This window comes from Equus przewalskii, chromosome 15 (assembly GCF_037783145.1).
Source record: "Equus przewalskii isolate Varuska chromosome 15, EquPr2, whole genome shotgun sequence".
Lineage (NCBI taxonomy): Eukaryota > Metazoa > Chordata > Mammalia > Perissodactyla > Equidae > Equus > Equus przewalskii.
Window position 1 is genome coordinate 65,269,818 of NC_091845.1, and position 17,325 is coordinate 65,287,142.

Here is a 17,325-nt window from a genome sequence, read left to right on the forward strand (position 1 = left end):
CTCTTATTATTATTATTTTTAAAAGACCAATTCTTATGCATGCTCCTTTTTTTCATTTTTATACACAAGAAATAAGTACAGCTAAATACTTATATGCCAGACTTTGTTCTATGGACTTTTAAATGTATCGATGTAAGAAATATTCACCAATAGTCCTATGAGGTAGATGTTATCATTACCTCTAATTTTACATATAAAGAAACCTAGGCTCAGAAAGGCTAAGTGTTTGTACAAGATTAGGCAGCTATTAAATGAAAGAGACAGAATTTGAACTAGGATCTTCTGGCTCCAGATTGTGTGTTTTTAACTCCCTCTTTTACTGCCATGAATAAATTCTCAAATTGAAAAGAGAGCTTTTTTTTTTCCCTTGAGGAAGATTATCCCTGAGCTAACATCTGTGCCAATCCTTCTCCACTTTATAAGTGGGTCACTGCCACAGCATGGCTGACAAGTGCTGTAGGTCCACACCTGAGATCTGAACCCATGAACCTGGCCACTGAATTCAAGCACACTGAACGTAATCACTACACGATTGGGCTGGCTGCTAAGAAGATTACTTTTTTAAAAAAAGATTAACAAGAAATAAGCATTTCCCCTCTCTGGTGGTTTTCAAGTATGGTCACAAATTCTTTACTACTCCTTCCATTGAGAGCTGAGGTCTGTATCCCCTCCACTTGAATTTGGGTGGGCTTGTGAATGCCTCAACCAGTAGACTATTGGTTGTGATGCTATGTGACTGCCAAGGCTAGGTCATAATAGGTTGAACACCTTCTCCTTTGTTTGTTGAGTTATTTCCTCTTGGAGCCCTAAGGTACTACATTAGAAGTGCAACTACACTGAAACCACCACTCTACGAGGAAGCCAAAACCCCATGGACAAGTCACTTGCAGCTGTTACAGTAGACAGTCTTAGCTGAGCAGACTTTGAGCATCCTAACCTGGACACTGACATGTGAGTGAGAAGTCCCCAGATGATCCAGCCCAGTGGTTTTTTTTGTTTCTATTGTGAGGAAGATTGGCCCAGAGTGTTTAACATCTGTTGCCAATCTTCCTCTTTTTGCTTGAGGAAGATTGTCACTGAGTTAACGTCTGTGCCAATCTTCCTCTATTTTATGTAGGATACCACCACAGTGTGGCTTCATGAGTCGTAACAGGTCTGTGCCCAGATTCTGAACCTGCAAATCCTGTGCCACCGAAGCAGAGCGCACAAACTTAACCACTATGCCACCAGGCTGGCCCCATAGCCCAGTCTTTTGAAATACCCTCAGCCCTTTGAGTTTGCCCAGCTGAGGATTCTGCTCTCATAGAGCAGACGCAAGCTCTCTCTGCTGTGCTGTCTCTAAATTCACGATTCACAGACTCAGAGAGAGTAATCAAATGGTTATTATTTTATGCTCCCGAATTTGAGTGGTTTGTTACACAGGAAAGGATAATTGAGATACCCTCCTTCACCAACAATGTCTATACTCTACTCCTAGAAGCGAGCACTAGAGATGGTATGCTGTTTCATTTTCAGTAGCTTTTCTATACTTTTAAACGTATGTACTTATTCAGTTTTAAACATTAATAGGACCATTATATTTAAATTGTTCATACACTTGCCTTTTCACACTCATTTATTCAAGAGAATTTTAGGTGACAATCTTTTACTTGCCAAGCATTATTTAAGGTGATGCAGGTACAGGATGAGCAAAACAAAGTCCTATAGCTCACGGAGCTTATGTTTATGTGACAATGTCTTGCTTTATATGTCCATATATACATGTCTGTATAATTCCCTTTCTCTGCCCATGCAGTATTCCTTTGTTCCTGCCCATATAGGTTATATAGTACTAGAGGTGATCCGTATTGTTGGATACGTATGATGTTTCCAATATTTGGCTATTGTGAGCAATGTATAAATGAATGCATATCTTTTCTCTTAATAGAAAGCCCAACAAGTATAATTGGGGCCTTGCATTTTGAATTCTGATATTGCCAAACTGTCTTCACCCAATGGACACTCCTGCCAGCAGCACGTGAGAATTCCTGTTTCCTGATCTGCACCAACATGCAAGTCAACGTTCTGGGAGCAAAACTCTCTCCTTTTAATTCACATTTTCCTCAATTACTAATGAGGTTAAACACCTTTAGGGGCTAATTATAATTCTTTTTCAGTGAATTGTTTATTCTTATCCTTTGCCCATTTTAAAACTTGGTTGGTGGGGCTGGCCCCGTGGCTGAGTGGTTAAGCTCGTGCACTCCGCTGCAGGCAGCCCAGTGTTTCGTCAGTTCAAATCCTGGGCACGGACATGGCACTGCTCATCGAGCCATACTGAGGCGGCGTCCACATGCCACAACTAGAAGGACTCACAACGAAGAATATACAACTATGTACCAGGGGGCTTTGGGGAGAAAAAGGTAAAAATAAAATAAAATCTTTAAAAATAAATAAATAAATAAAACTTGGTTGGTTGTCTTCCTTAACTATTTAAAGGTGCTCCCACTTTAGTCTAATTATGAATCCTTTATTAAATATGGTGTAAAACAGTTTATTTGAATCTAAACCTACTTTTCAGCTTCATATTGCTTTTTATCATGCAGAAGATTTTGATTTGCATGTGGGCAAATCTGTCCATCTGTTACTTTGTGTCTTTTGGAGTTTATATTTTGCTTATGAAGGCCTCCATGCCAAAGTTATAGAAACATTATCTTTGTCCTCTATATTTTTAAATTTTTAAAAACTTCACAGTTGTAATGCATATGGATTTTCCTCTTATTAATGGGCTGGTGTAGGCATCTAGATTTTTCTTTTGGGTCTGTTGATTGACTCAGTTCCTGACTAATATAGCACTCTTTTAGTTACTACAGATTATAGGTTATTCTCGCTTTGGCAGAGCAAGTTGTCCCTCATTGTTCTTTTTCAAAAATATCTTGGCTTTTCTTTTGTTTTCTCTTCCACAGTTTGGAAGCGGCTTGTCGGGTTCCTTATTCAAAAACTCCTGTAGGATTTTTGGTTAAGATTTAATTGAACTTACAGATAAGTTCTAGAGAAGTGATATCTTTACAATCCAGGAACTTGGCCTCCTTGTCATTTATTCAAGTTTTCCATAAAGTTTTAAAATATTTTTTCATCTAGTCTTGGCATATTTCTCTCTGTTTCATTCCTAAGAATTTAAGTGTTTTGTTACAATTGTGAATGGAACAATTATTGAAGTTTTATTTAGTTATTGCTAGGACACGGAAAAGCCATGGATTTCTGTATGTTGATCTTGGAGTCAATCACTTAACTTATCAGTTGTCATCTGATCCAATTTGGGTTTCTGAACATAAGTTGGTATCGTTTGTGAATAATGACCATTTAGTCTCTTTCTTCTTCCACATTCATAGTTCTTATTTATTTTTTCCTTTATCAAATCATTAACTAAGACTTCCAGTAATATTTTGACATGTCTGCTTGATAGTGAGCACACTTTTCTTGCTCCTGAAACTAATGGTTCCTGACCAAGTATAACACTTTCTGTGTGTTTCTGGTAGAAACCTCTAGAAGACGGAAGAGCGCATTCTATTTCTATCTCACAGTCTGATGAAAAGTGGATATTGAATTTTATCAAATGCTTTTTGGGGGCATCTATTCAGATATAATGTGGATTTTCTCCTTTAATCTGTTAATGTAGCAAAATAAAAAATTACTTAATGTTGGTTCAATCAACACATATTTACTACACACCTATTACATGCTAAGAACTATGATAAATGCTGGGAATATAAATGAGAACAAGACAGACAAGTTTCCTGCCCTAAAGTTGATCAATCTTTGCATTCTCAGGATAAACTTTATTGCTCTAGATGTTTTCCTCTTTTAATATGCTGCTGGACTTGATTAGACATTGTTTTGCTTAGGATTTTTGCGTCTGTGTTCATGAGTGGAAGTAGATTATGTTGCTCTGGGCCCCATTCAAAACTGACAGCTTTACAAGTTCTCAGTAAACAAACTGGAGCAAAGTATAGTGTTTCTCTCTATTTATTCAAGTCTTCTTTTAAATCCATAATAAATTTTGGAGTTTTTTCCTGTGGGTCTTAAACATTTCTTATCAAATGTATTCTTAGGTGATTTATTCATTTCATTATGAGTGGGATGTTTAAATCAAGTCTTTTAATTAATTATTGCTTGTATATATAAAACCAATTGATTTTTTATATTTGGTTTATGATTGGTTGCTTAGAAGAAATCTCTCATTAAGGCTATTAGTTTTTTAACAGCTTTTTTCCTGTTTTTAAGACTTCCAGATAGACAATCATAGTAGTAGTAAGTAATATTATTTTCCTCTTCCTTTTCACTTGCTAAACTTTTTTCCTCTGCCTGATCTTGGTTCATGGGTTAGAAATTACAGAACAATGTTGAATAGTATTTATAATAAAGAACATTCTCATATTTTTCTCCTTTTAAAGTGAATGTTCCTAGAGTTTTGTTACTAGGTATCACGTGTTGAGGTAAATACTCTCTATCAACCTGAGAAAGATAATTTCCTTCCAATTCTGTTCCTAGTTATCAGGGGCTTTTACTAAAAATAGGTGTTGCATTTTTTCAAAATAGTTTTTGGCACACTTTAGGATAATCACTTTATTTTTCTTCTATGACATATTGATGTGAGAAATTATATTAATGAATTCACAATATTGAATTATCTTTGCATTCTTGAAACAAAACCTGCTAGGGGTTTGTCTTCATTATTTCATAAACAGCTGGTTAAATTTTAGTATTGCATTTTAGATTTGGGCATCTAAATCTAAATATTTGTGAAGTTACTTTGTCATTTCTCTTTTGTGCTAGTTTTATAAGTTTTTTGATGTTAGAGTTTTGCCAGTATCTGGATGGAAATTTTTTTCCACATATTTTAATGCCCTTCAAGAGTTAACAAATCAGAAAATTATTTACTCTTTAAAATTTGAAATAATTTTTCTTTAAATCCTCTGAACAGACAAGTGTTTACATTCATTTTTCAATTTATTCTTAACGTTTTCTGCTTCAGTAGTTAATATTTATATTTCATGTGAATGAGAATGATTCATTACATCAAGATTTTCAAATGTTTTTGTGTCTAAGATGACACTTCCTTTCTTATCCCTAATTTTTTTCTTGTGTCTTATTTTTTCCTTGATTAGAATAAATAGAGGTTTATTTTACTCTTTTTGTTCTGATTGTTTGCCTTTTTCTAAAGAACTACTCTAAGATTTATTTATCTATTCTATTCCTTTTTGTTTACTAAATTTTAATTTCTTTTTTCACCTGTAATCATTTCTTCTTCTTTTTTTCCTTAGGCTTGCTTTGCTTTGCTCTTAGCGTCTCAAGTTCATGGCTTAATTCATTTGTTTCTTTTATTATTTAAAAATAGTAAAACCATGTTTTGTGGATTTGCCCAATTATAGCTTGGACTAAATACCATAAGTTTAAGTATCTAGTGTGTTTATAATCATAATTTTCTAAGTATTTTGTAAGTACACTTTTAATCTCCTATTTGATCCAGAGTGATATAGAAGAATATTGTTTACTTTGTCACCATCAAAAGCGTGGGAAAAAATATGGTCTGTATAGATCTACTTTTTAGAAAATTCTGATATTTTCTTTGTGATCCAATGTATATAAAATTTTAAGTGTTTCCCAGGTATTTAAAAAGAGAACATATCTTCTATTTGATGTTATTAAATTTTCATGTGTATTTTCAAAGCAATTCAATTGACTATAATATCAGATCCTCTATTTCCTTGTTTACTGCCAACTTTAATTCTCAAGAACAGAGACATCCTTTCAGTCCATTCCTCTTTCTAACAGTTTCTGCTTTATACTTGTCATATTGGCTAATGAAAGCTGAATCCTGGTATGCTTTCATTTAAGATCTTCTCACCAACACTGAAAAGACAAAAATTACCTAGGAAACATTTAAATTTTTTCCCTTGAAAATCTACTTCACCTTATATGATTGTAATCACAACGATTTGGTGGGGGAGTAGTTCTTCTGTATTTTAGTACAATCTTATACTTTGAATTTTCCCGTGTTACTCTTTCTTGGTTATCTTTGGTAGACAGCTATTGCTGACTATGACCTAATCTTTGCCATTTAATATGATAAAGTCATTATATTTGTCATAAGTTACATGTTTGTCCTTATTCAAATTGACTCACATTTTGTTGTTTCAGTTTCTTTGTTACTTCCTCTGATATTTGTCTTTGACACTATCATACAAGTTTTCTTTTCTTTTCCCTTTTCTCTCTTCTAATGTAAAAGCATACATCCTACTTCTCATTTTCTAAAGGTTGATTTAAAAATCAACAACTCTATTTCTCTGTCCTCAACGGGGGGAAAGAATCAGTGTCTACCACTTTCTCTTTATGCAAAATAAAGGCATTAGCCTGCCATTCCTTCCTCTACATCTCCTCCACTACCTGAGAATTTGGACCCAACTTCTTATTTGCTAAATACTATTTACATGTTACATCTTCTCTTTCAAGGATTCTTGATAAAGTTCGCAATCTGTGTTGTAGCTACGGTGTATTTGCAACAATTTAGACTTGATCCCATATTAAAACATTTTAGTACTTACTGCTAGTCCTTTTAATAAAGTACACCTTCCTTGTACATGAAGTTTTTTAAACTGGATTCATTCATGGCTGGAAAACTTTAATTTTTTTTTTCTTGAACAGAACTTGACTGACTTAGTCTTTGACACTTGGTACCAACGAATGCTTTTTATTGACTTCAAATGCAAATGATAACACGTTCAAATTTAGCATTCTTAGATCTTAGTCTTTCCTCAAAATTGGGCCTGGAAAGATGTTGCTGTGTTATTAACTTCTGATCCTGATTTTTCTTCCCTTCTGGCTAACTTATTTATTGTTTTTGTTTGTTTCATTTTGTTTTATTTTTTATTATCTTCCAGGATTCTTTTTTGAAAAATTAAAAATTCCAAACTTTCATAGGAACTGGTCTCTTTATATTAATTTTGTCTAATCCTCATCAAACGCACTTGATATGAATATTTCCTTCTTAAGTTCAGGAAGTTATTTTCTATAAACTCTAGAATCATTGCTATTTTTCTATTTATTCGTACATCTTCTTCAGGGACACCACGTTTCTTCATCTTGGGGTTCCACTCTCTACTCTCTGAATCTATCATCTCTTTTCTCGACGCTTTTATCTCATTTTCATTTTCTTTTAATTTTGGAAGAGTGCTTCAAATTTGTCCTCTCTATTACTGATTTCACTATAAGTATTGCCAATTAAGCACTTTATTGCTTCTAATGTATTTTCAATTTCGATATTTCATATTCCTTTTTATAACATTTGTTCTTCTTTCTTCTTGCTCTCTCTGTATTCTAGCTTCTCAACTGGTTTCCTCTCACCCCAAATGTTTTCTTCTCTCATTTTTCATCTCCTGCTTCATGGGGTCCTTGAATGTTATTTAGATCACAAAGCATACGCTGTTCAGAATTTATTCCCATTTCCACTAGTAAATCTTTTTCAAAAGTACACGCTTCCTCTGCCTCTTGAGTGCTATATTTTCATTTCTTAAAGTTAGAAAATTTTTCATAGGCCTCATAATGAGGTTTTAGTTTGCCTGTTTACTCATCCTTGAATGATGACTATTTTATCTGGCCTGTTATTTCTCTGCAAAACAGAGTGAATAGATTTCTCTTGGATCCCATTATACTTTACTTGGTTTTTGTTCTATTCTTCTCTTAGCTCTTATGCTATATGACACTTTACCCATTCAGGGATTAAACATCCTGGTGGGAGATTTACTCTGACCTTATGTGCGCCAAAGTCATAGCATTCTCTGTGTATAGTAAAGCCATTGTGTCAAGGGCCAGATCTGGAGTGGCCTGGCCCTGTTTTTGCTACCATAAAACAGGTTGAAAAAGAGCCTTTCGACTTTGTGGAGAATCCCCGACTCTGTAACCCAGCTAGCCATATGGTGCAGCCACAAGTGCCTGGCCTCATCTGTGACTGTCCTCAGGTTCTATAGGACCTGTAAGAGGGAAATTCCCTGTTAGTCCCACAGCCTGTCATGTCTTCCCAGAATGGGCCCTATGTTTCAGTATTATTAAAATGCCTTCAGGATCTCCCTCAGTTTTTTCCTCTCAAGGCCATATCACTTTCTCAATAAGTGAGTCCTAATGTCTTGCATAAATAGGGACCCATTCGCAAAAACTTACTTGACATTTCTGTAGGTGAAAGGTGTTCTTCTCTAGCTTCTAGCACTGATGCAACATTTTCCAATTCTTGTGTTCCCTTTGACACTTTCATTGGAATTTGGAAGGCTTCTGTGCTTAAGATGCCATCTTTGCCTGGAAGTAAGGCAGGAACATCTAAATAAGCAGAATGTGTCTCAGAGGCTGTGGCAATCTCTCTGTTGGGGCTTAAATTTTACATGCCAATGCAGATCTTTTATCCACAGGGCCAGCCGTAACTGATGGACTCCCATGTGGCTCTCAGAACTGTGTTGCTGCCAATTCCAGCCAGTCCCCTGGGTTACCACTAAATTCCAATGATCGTGTTTCCAGTGTTCAAGTTTGCCTGGTCTATACATATATCCAAATTTCTACCTTGGTTTTCATTTTTTTTTAGCCCAATTACGTATGAATACCTTGTGGTGCCAGACACTTCACATATATTATTTCACATAGTCTTCCCAAAATGATATAATATAGATACTATCATAAGCGCCAATTTATAAATGAAGGAATTGAAGCCTAGAAAAGGCTTTAAATAATTTAAGGTCACCCAGGTAGCAAGTGTCAGAATCAGCACTCACTGGCCTGTTACCCACCAAAGTCCAGGTTTTTAACCAGTGTTTTAAAAGCCCCCTCTAGCTAGAGATTTAAAAAAAAAATAGATTTCCCACCTTAATCATGAGTCTTGGAAGCCATTCAGATTCCCTGCCATCGTGTCATAGCTTCTCCCCATTGGCCAACAGTCTACCAGATGAATCTATATTTATATCAAACTTCTTCTTCCCTCCCATCTCAAAATAAAAGGCATCTTTCTTCCAGAGCAACTACCTCCCTGTGCACTCAAGATTCCGTTCCCTTCCTTCTCTTTCCATTATTCTTTCTCTCTACTCATTCTGTCCTCTCAGCATAAAACATGTTCAAGTCTCTCCCATCTCTTAATAACGCATTGACCTCTAACCACTACACTTTATTTTTCTTTCCTTTACTGTCAAACTTTCTCTTCTAGTATCATAGGAAACTAGTTTGCACTAGTTTTTCCTATTTCCCTTTTATTCCTTAATCCACCCAATTTTCACCCATAACAACCCCTTTAAGACACCCAAGCCAAGATGACCTGTGGCCTGCCAAGTGTGAGATCACAAAAACACTCTTTGGTCTTCCATCTTTACTTATTGCTACAAGTGGCAACATTACCTCTTTCCTTTATAAAATTTTCTTCTACCTTGTTTCCATGACTCCACTCTCTTCTGTCCTCCTTCTGCCTCCTTGACCTTTATTTTTCCAACTACTTTCCATTTTCCTCTTTTTCCTTCTACCCAAATGGTTGGGCAAAATGTCCCAGCATTTCATTCTCAGGTCTCCTTTTCTTCTTTATTTTAAATCATAAAACAATCTCCTTTATTTCCAAAGCTTCAACTAACACCTGAACGCTGATTGCTTCCCAATCTATGTCCAGAGCCTGGCCCTTTCTCTAATGCTCTAAAACTGTGCTTCTAGCTGAGACAGAACAGCTATATGAAAATCCTCCACAGGCACCTCAATGATTGTATTTCTGTCTATCCTCTTATATAAGTACCTGATTGGAGGTACTAGTAATGCCATCCGCAAAACCATCCTGCTCTCCTGCAAGCCCTGCATTTAACCAGTCACCAAGTTCTGCATTTTCTACTATTTTGTTGTTTTTTGAGTCAATAACTTTTCTCCATCCCCACTTAGTTCAGGCCACCATCCTCCTTGCTTAAATTAATTTCATGACCTCCTTTGGGGTTTCCACCTTGCCCATAATTCTAAAAGACTGGTTATGTTGAAAGGTAAATATGATCACGTCACTCCCTCCTTAGAATCTTATCATCTTCAAGATAAAATTAATATTACTTAAGCTTCATATTGAACTTCCTGAAATGTCCACAATGCCCACACATTCTCTCTCACCCTGCCTTTGCACATGCCATTCTTTGTTCCTGGAATTTGTCCTTCTTCTCTTGCAACCTTGTCTTTTTGGGAAATTTCCAGTCATTCAGCAAGATTCAACCCAAACATCACTTCCATTTTGAATTTTGACCTTGCTCCCAGAAACATTTAATATATCATTTCTCTATGCTCCCACAGAACCTGGTGCACACATGCCTATGCCAGCATCTAGCATATAGCTTTATAGTGGGTCTTCTCAGTTTCCCATCCAAGACTGTAAGCTCTTTGAAGACCAGGATACTAGTTTTTTGGTTTTTTCAAAGATTGGCACCTGAGCTAATATCTGTTCCCAATCTCTTTTGTTGTTGTTGTTTTTCCTCTCCCCAAAGCCCCCCAGTATGTAGTTGTATATTCTAGTTGTAGGTCCTTCTGGCTCTGCTATGTGGGACGCCGCCTCAGCATGGCTTGATGAGTGGTACTAGGTCTGTGCCCAGGATCCAAACTGGTGAAATCCTGGGCTGCCAAAAGTGAGCGCACGAACTTAACCATTCAGCCACAGGGCCCGCCCCAGATACTAGTTTTTAATGACCCACCTGACTCTCCAGGTCCCATCACTGCAGCTGGATCAGGCATCCCAGACATCCTGCCTTGTCATTTAGACCTCGAATCATGTCTTAACTTCTTCCTCTGCCCAGTGCTGCTGTGAATAACCCATGATGCTCTATGCCTGTGTCCAAATAATCTCACAGCTCACTATTGGAGGAAGAGAAGAGAAAGCTTCTTGTCATGTAGAACTCAACCACTAATGCATAAAAATGATGACTTCTTTCTTGAAACTGTGAACATTCATACTAAGCATAAGACAGAACACATGGAGAATATATGGTGTCATTGGAAACCAAAGTTCTCTACTAGGGGCACTTTCCAGGGCATAAAGCATTGACTTTACCATTTGCCTCTTTCTATAAGTAGGAGCATGGGCCAAACACAACTGTAAAGAAGTGCTGTCCAAAGATGTTAAATATCAGTTTACTTCGTGCCAATGAGGTATTGAAGTTTGATTGAATCTGGAGACTTTCATGAGAAACTTGCTGTGGGATTGAGTTTTCATCAAATTCTAATTCTGTGATGGAGAACTGTCTCCATTTTCAAAGTATTTGTCCTTGTTGTTGTGTATTTGCCTTCTTGTTCATATTCATTCTGTTTGTGTTAGCCTCCTTGGTTACCATTTATCTCTCTGGGCTCTGGATTTCATTGTTTAATCATTTCTATGACAAAAATTTGTTCACATTTTAACTTTTCTGAAATTGGAATGCGTCACACAATGACTAACATCTGATAGTAATTGATTGGCTAGGACCATTCATGACTTTGTTGCCCCTGTCTGTGCAAACTTGGTTGTTATTTTTGGTGGTCTGACTCACTAACTGCAATCCCTAGACCCAGAGGTGAGTATTTGTGGTAGCCCTCACCAGAGTGATCCAGGGCAGGCTTGTCTCTACTCTGTACTCCCCAGAGTAATCTGAACTCTCTATTTCTTTCATATATTGTCAGGAAGCTTCTTTGCCAGGGGCTACAATGGCTACCAGTCTAAAGGAGATGTGAGCTGAGGAAAATAAGAACTGTCTTGCTCACCATTATCTCAGTGTAAAGATAGATGTCTTTCCATGCAGGAGGAAGGACAGTTAACCTCAGAGTTCCTCCTCTGTACCACAGAGGTCAGGAGCAAATGCTTCTGAATTATAATAATGCAACGTAAGCAATTGCCTCCCCATGTACCAGCGTTACCAGATGTGTTCGGACAAAAAGAATGTTACCTCGTGGTAGCCTCCCAAACAAATTCCTTGGTGGCTTCTATTCTACTCGGCAGCTTCTGCCCATTACTCTCAGGTCTACCATAGGTATATCTGTCGTAATTTATTCAGGACAATAAATCCCCTCAAATGGAATGGATTTAATATAAGCAATTGGTTACACAGGAGTTGAAGACCAAAAGAGCAAAAAGAAGGCCAGAAAACAATTGTAAATATAGGAAGCAGCTACCACTCCTAGGGGTGAGGAAACCAATGGGGAAATTTATGCTCAGAAGAACCTAGGCATCAAGAGGAAGGGCTGCGTGTTGCCAGTGCTCAGGGATGGGATGCCACATGGCTGGTAATCAGGTCTCTGAGCAAGGTGAGGTACAGCTGGTGCTCTTATCACAAAGGAGTGCAGCCATAGGGCTGGTGATGGTACCTATAAGAGAATGCCACAAAGCTGGGTCTAGAAGTGCTTTAAAAAGCTGGAGACTTAAGCAGTAGCTACCCTCTGCTGCTGGAGAGATGTACCAGGAGCTGGAAACAGAAAGGAAGTCCTTCCTCCCACCCTTCTAACTTCCAGTCTCCTGTCAGTGGCCCCTTTAAATGAACCTAGTGGAAATCTATCCAGCAAGGGAATCTGAGAGATGTTGTTTGCAGATTCCTACAAGAATACAGAGAAAGGTAGGCTTGGGGCTCAAAGACAATATGGAAACAAATGGCACAGTGGGCCATCAAGCTCTCTGCAGCTGGTTACTTTTGGAAACTGGGAACTTTTTTCCTCCTAAATGTGATGCTTCTCCCAGTGCATAAACCTCAAGGAGGGGCGACACGAAGAAGACGACATTTCCCTATGCTGCCCCTTCCTGATCATCTGCCACAGCGCTAGAAACACAAGACAATATGCACAGAACACACTCTACAGATGGGCTGAAAATTAAACCATAAGGAAAAGAACTTAAATTAGGATGCATAATGTGGCTATTCTTAATCTAAGGTAGGGTTTGTCAACCTTGGCACTATTGGCATTCAGGGCTGGATAATCCTTTGCTGTAAGGGACTGTCCTGAGCATTGTAGTATGCTTAGCACTATACTAGATGCCAGCAACACCATGCCCCAAGATGTGACAACAAAAAAGCGTCTCCAAACATTGCCAAATGGTCCATAAAGAGCAAAATCACCCCTGGTTGAGAATCACTGGTCAAAGGGTAAAGAACAAAAGCTGAAACTCTTCATGAGGTTTCCCTGAGAGTAGTCCCCAATTCCTAGATTTGCTTCCACTAGAAGAGAGAGAGAGTCCTTCTAATGTCTTCCTATTGCAACTATTTACCCTCTTTCTGGAACTCTTCATATCTTTTCCACAGGGCTTGGTTATAGCATGGGTAGGACGTCTTCACTCTTTTCCTCGTAAGAAAGGGGGGCAGAGATTATAACCCACAAGTTGTATTTCCCAAAGTCTGAATTATTTGGTCTAAAATAACCCAAATGAGGGCTTCATCTGGCCATTTCAGGGTGCACTATGGCATTCAATGCCTGGCCCCCTTCAGGGTCTCTGGCCTCAGTTTTCTCACTTATAATAAGAAGGGAATGGATGAGATGGTCTCTATTTTTATTTGCCACTTCCACAATTCTGTGAACCAAAGATCACCTTCCATAAAATATGGATAAGATTAAAAATGCTTCCCCTAAGGCAGGGACAGCATTAGTCACTGTCGTTATTCAACGAGAAGTTGACTCATTGTGGTGAAACCATATAAATCTTTGTCAGTGGCTTTGGTGCAAGAGTTACCCAAATCCACTTTCATCTCAGACAATACATTAACATGAATAGCCAGACAGTAAACAGAACCTGGACAATTCTCTCCTTTTTAGGCTTATTCACTCATGAAGAGATTTATATAGCACAATATTTTTCTTCACATAAGCTGTTTTTGTTGTGGTGATAAAAATAAGAGACGAGGAGATGAAGCAGTAATCTAACACTTTAGTGGAATACACTTTTCTCCAAATCAGTGAGAAATCTTTATTACAAGTATTCTCTTCTGGTATGAATAAAAGCTGATCAATATGTAAACATTGAGATTTCTTTTCATAAATTGTGGATTTTGCAGAAATAATTGGTATATGCCTAAGTAGTATTTGTTACTCTAGCTCGTAATTACTCCATTTATTTCCCCATTCTCTCTTCATCAGTTTGATCATTTCTTTTCTCTTTTGAGGCCCCAAAATACAGAAAGAGTTACAGTAAGTTTGTGAAAACAGCTTTACATGAGGGAATGATTATATTTTTAATCACCAGCAAAGAACTAAACAAAACCTTGAGGGCTAGAAGAGCCACCACACATCACTAATTCAGTGTCTATTTGCCGGTCAATTATTTCCTAAAATTGAGAGTGATCTTTACTTTAAAGTTTTGTCATCTCCTTGACTCTTCTTTAAACACAAGGAACTCTCCATCTTTATACTGATTCCAAATATGCCACAAAGTTAATTACCATCAAACAATTCTATACCCAATGATTGACATGTGTCCTTTAAGCCTAGATGTCACAGTGGCTTCATGTCTTCCTCACTCCTGAAAAATCTAAATCATGAAAGGCTGGCTGGTGATAGAAAAAAAGGAAGATGGTATGTGGCTATGTTGGAATCAGCCTGTGCGGCCAGTCTTTTGTCTCTCATGATTTGTGAGTTTTCTGTGAACCAGAAACAGGCTCCTTTGCAAAGACTGAGAGCTGAAATAGGGGTCATCTTAGATACCGTCCAAGAAGATTCTGCAAAAGAGGTGAAAATATTTTAGCAGAAAGAAGTTAAAAATATACTGTGGGATGCCAAGAAGCATAAGAGGCAGTTAGGGATTAGCTGAGAGGATGCATTTACTCACGTCAAGGAAACCATAGGTGGGAGTTCCCTGTTGATGAGGTGTCTTTATATAGGTTACCCTGAGAAACAGAGCCTGAGGCAAGGGTTTGCATACAGGTAGCTTAGCTTTCAAAGTGAATGAAAAGAAGAGTGTGGAATAGGCAAGAAAGAACAAGGAAGGTGGAAAGCCTACACATATGTATGTTATTGAGCTGGATTGTGGGCAACTTGGGCTCAAGCCCACCATGACCTCCTGGGGTATAATGTGCCTCAGAATTGTCCACACAAGGGACAGAAAAAAGAGCATTTATCTATAGGGCATAAACTCCATCATTCTTGCACATGAATTTCAAGTGGGTTCTCAGAGGTGTCCTACACAGCAGCATCAGAAAATCTTCAGTGTAGAAAGCAAGACACACACGGTGCACTAGAGGTGAGATGGCACCAGGTTACACCTACACTTTGTGCTTGCCACAACCATGACTGAAACAAAAGGCACTTGAGTCAAGCAGATGTGAGAGAAGGCACAAGAGGTGTCTGATACATGGGGCGTCTCCAAAGAATCTGAAAAAACATCAATCAAAGGGGTCAGCTTGAAATTTGACAAACGCAAAGAATGTGAAAACCAGATTATCACACCAGTATTTGTCAAGTTAGAAATTGTCTGCTGCTTTCCTCTTAGCCCTCCCCTCTCCCTACAATCCTGGTCATTGTTACACTGGGCTGGAGATATTAAATTACAAACGTGTGTCTATATTTTGTGATATGGAGAGACCGGAGGGCATTTGATTATCTAAGATGACTAAAAAAGTCTTGGGGCTTGCCCTAGATTTCATGTCAGGGCAAAGCAAAAGCTGGCCCTACAGAATACATTTAAAAGGAGAGTAGATAAAAAGTAGTTGTATGATTACACCCAACATGATATGTTTGTTCAACATAACAGTTGCTTATGTAAGAAAGTTTTGTTTTTGGACTAGCTATCACTTTTAAGTTGAAGTATATGCCTCTGTGGAATGCCCGCCTTTTTGTGGAGGGTAAATAGGAGGAGGGAGAAGAAGCCTTGTATTTTACGGAGTTGTTTCAGCATGATGAGCACTTGGGGATTTTCAAACATGTGGCTCCATGCTGCTATGGACAGCACCATTCCAATGTGTGAAAACTGTTCCCATACAGCCTCATATAGCTCTAGGATGCACAATTCCAGAGGCTGCCATTCAGGAGTAAAATATTAGGGATGAAAATGCTAGGAACATTTGCCACCACCCTTCAATCTTTATACTGACTATGCCTTATATCCTGCTTACAGCATCGACCATCAAACTCTAAGCCTCCATGGCCATTCATCACCATCCAGCCTCTCCTCCCTGTGTGGCTGCAGACAAGCCCTAACCTAGCCCCACCCCACATAACTTTCCCCCTTTCCAGTCCCTTCCACTGGTGCCATCTGAAAGTCGAGATAGGGGGTCAGCTAATGCCAAGCATTCTCTTTTCCTGATCATCCTTGAATCCTCCCTTTCCTTTATCCTTCATGTCCAATCCATCAGCAAGTTGTTACAGATCTGCCTCTAAAAAATATAGCTTGTAGACATATGTATGTCTCTATTTTATCTAGCGTCCAAGTCTCTGCTTTTTTCCTGCTCCCCCCCACCCCGATACCCATTTATCCTTCTATAGTCCTCTGAGTTCCCTACTACTGCTTCCAAATTATTTATTCGCCTATTTTCTACAAACAAAAACAAAAACACAGATTCCTTTGAGGCTCTTACCATTTGGCTATTCTATCCTCTTCCCCATGGTTTCTGTTATCTCAGTCACTTCCTCTAATTCATGGAACACACATGAGACCCCCTGCTTGGGGTTCCCCAACACATCCACAATGTTCATCATTTTTCATGACTTCAATATCTCAGTTAGTGAGACTAGCTTCTCAGTTCCTTGAGCTCCCCACTTCAGCTCCTTCTTGACCACCTTGGCTATAGTCACATCCTATATCTTCTTATCTCTAAAAGTTTCTCCAGCTCTGATACTGAAATTTTCTATTGTCAAACTCGTATTTTTCCTGCTCACTTACTCTAGTTCCTGATCTGCAGTTCTTTCACCACATTGAGCCCCCCAAGAGATTAACCCCACCAACTATTTACCTCTGTCCAGAATCTATGGTGCCACTTTAAAATTAATCCTCACTCTGCTCACAAATGTTGCTAGAGAACATAACCAAATTGATTTTCACTTTAAATTAATGATCTCAAAAGCCAAATAGGCATTTACAACCATATTGTTATGTTTCCTTATTAAGCTCACTTTGCCATGATGGCAGCTCTGCTGGAACTAACATAGCTAAGCTGTAGTAGCTGTGTTTCTCAGAATGCCCTTCCCTGTACGGTAGCAGAGTACAGTTGACCATGAGAAATATGCGTGAGATTTGGAAGGCAAAAGTGAAGCAGCAGCTATTAGGTCTAAAAGTCGGTGAAGAGATTCAGGCACAGTTACTGTTCATTTACAATGCCTTTGGACTCCTGGCTCATCTTGTTGGCTCACATGACCTGC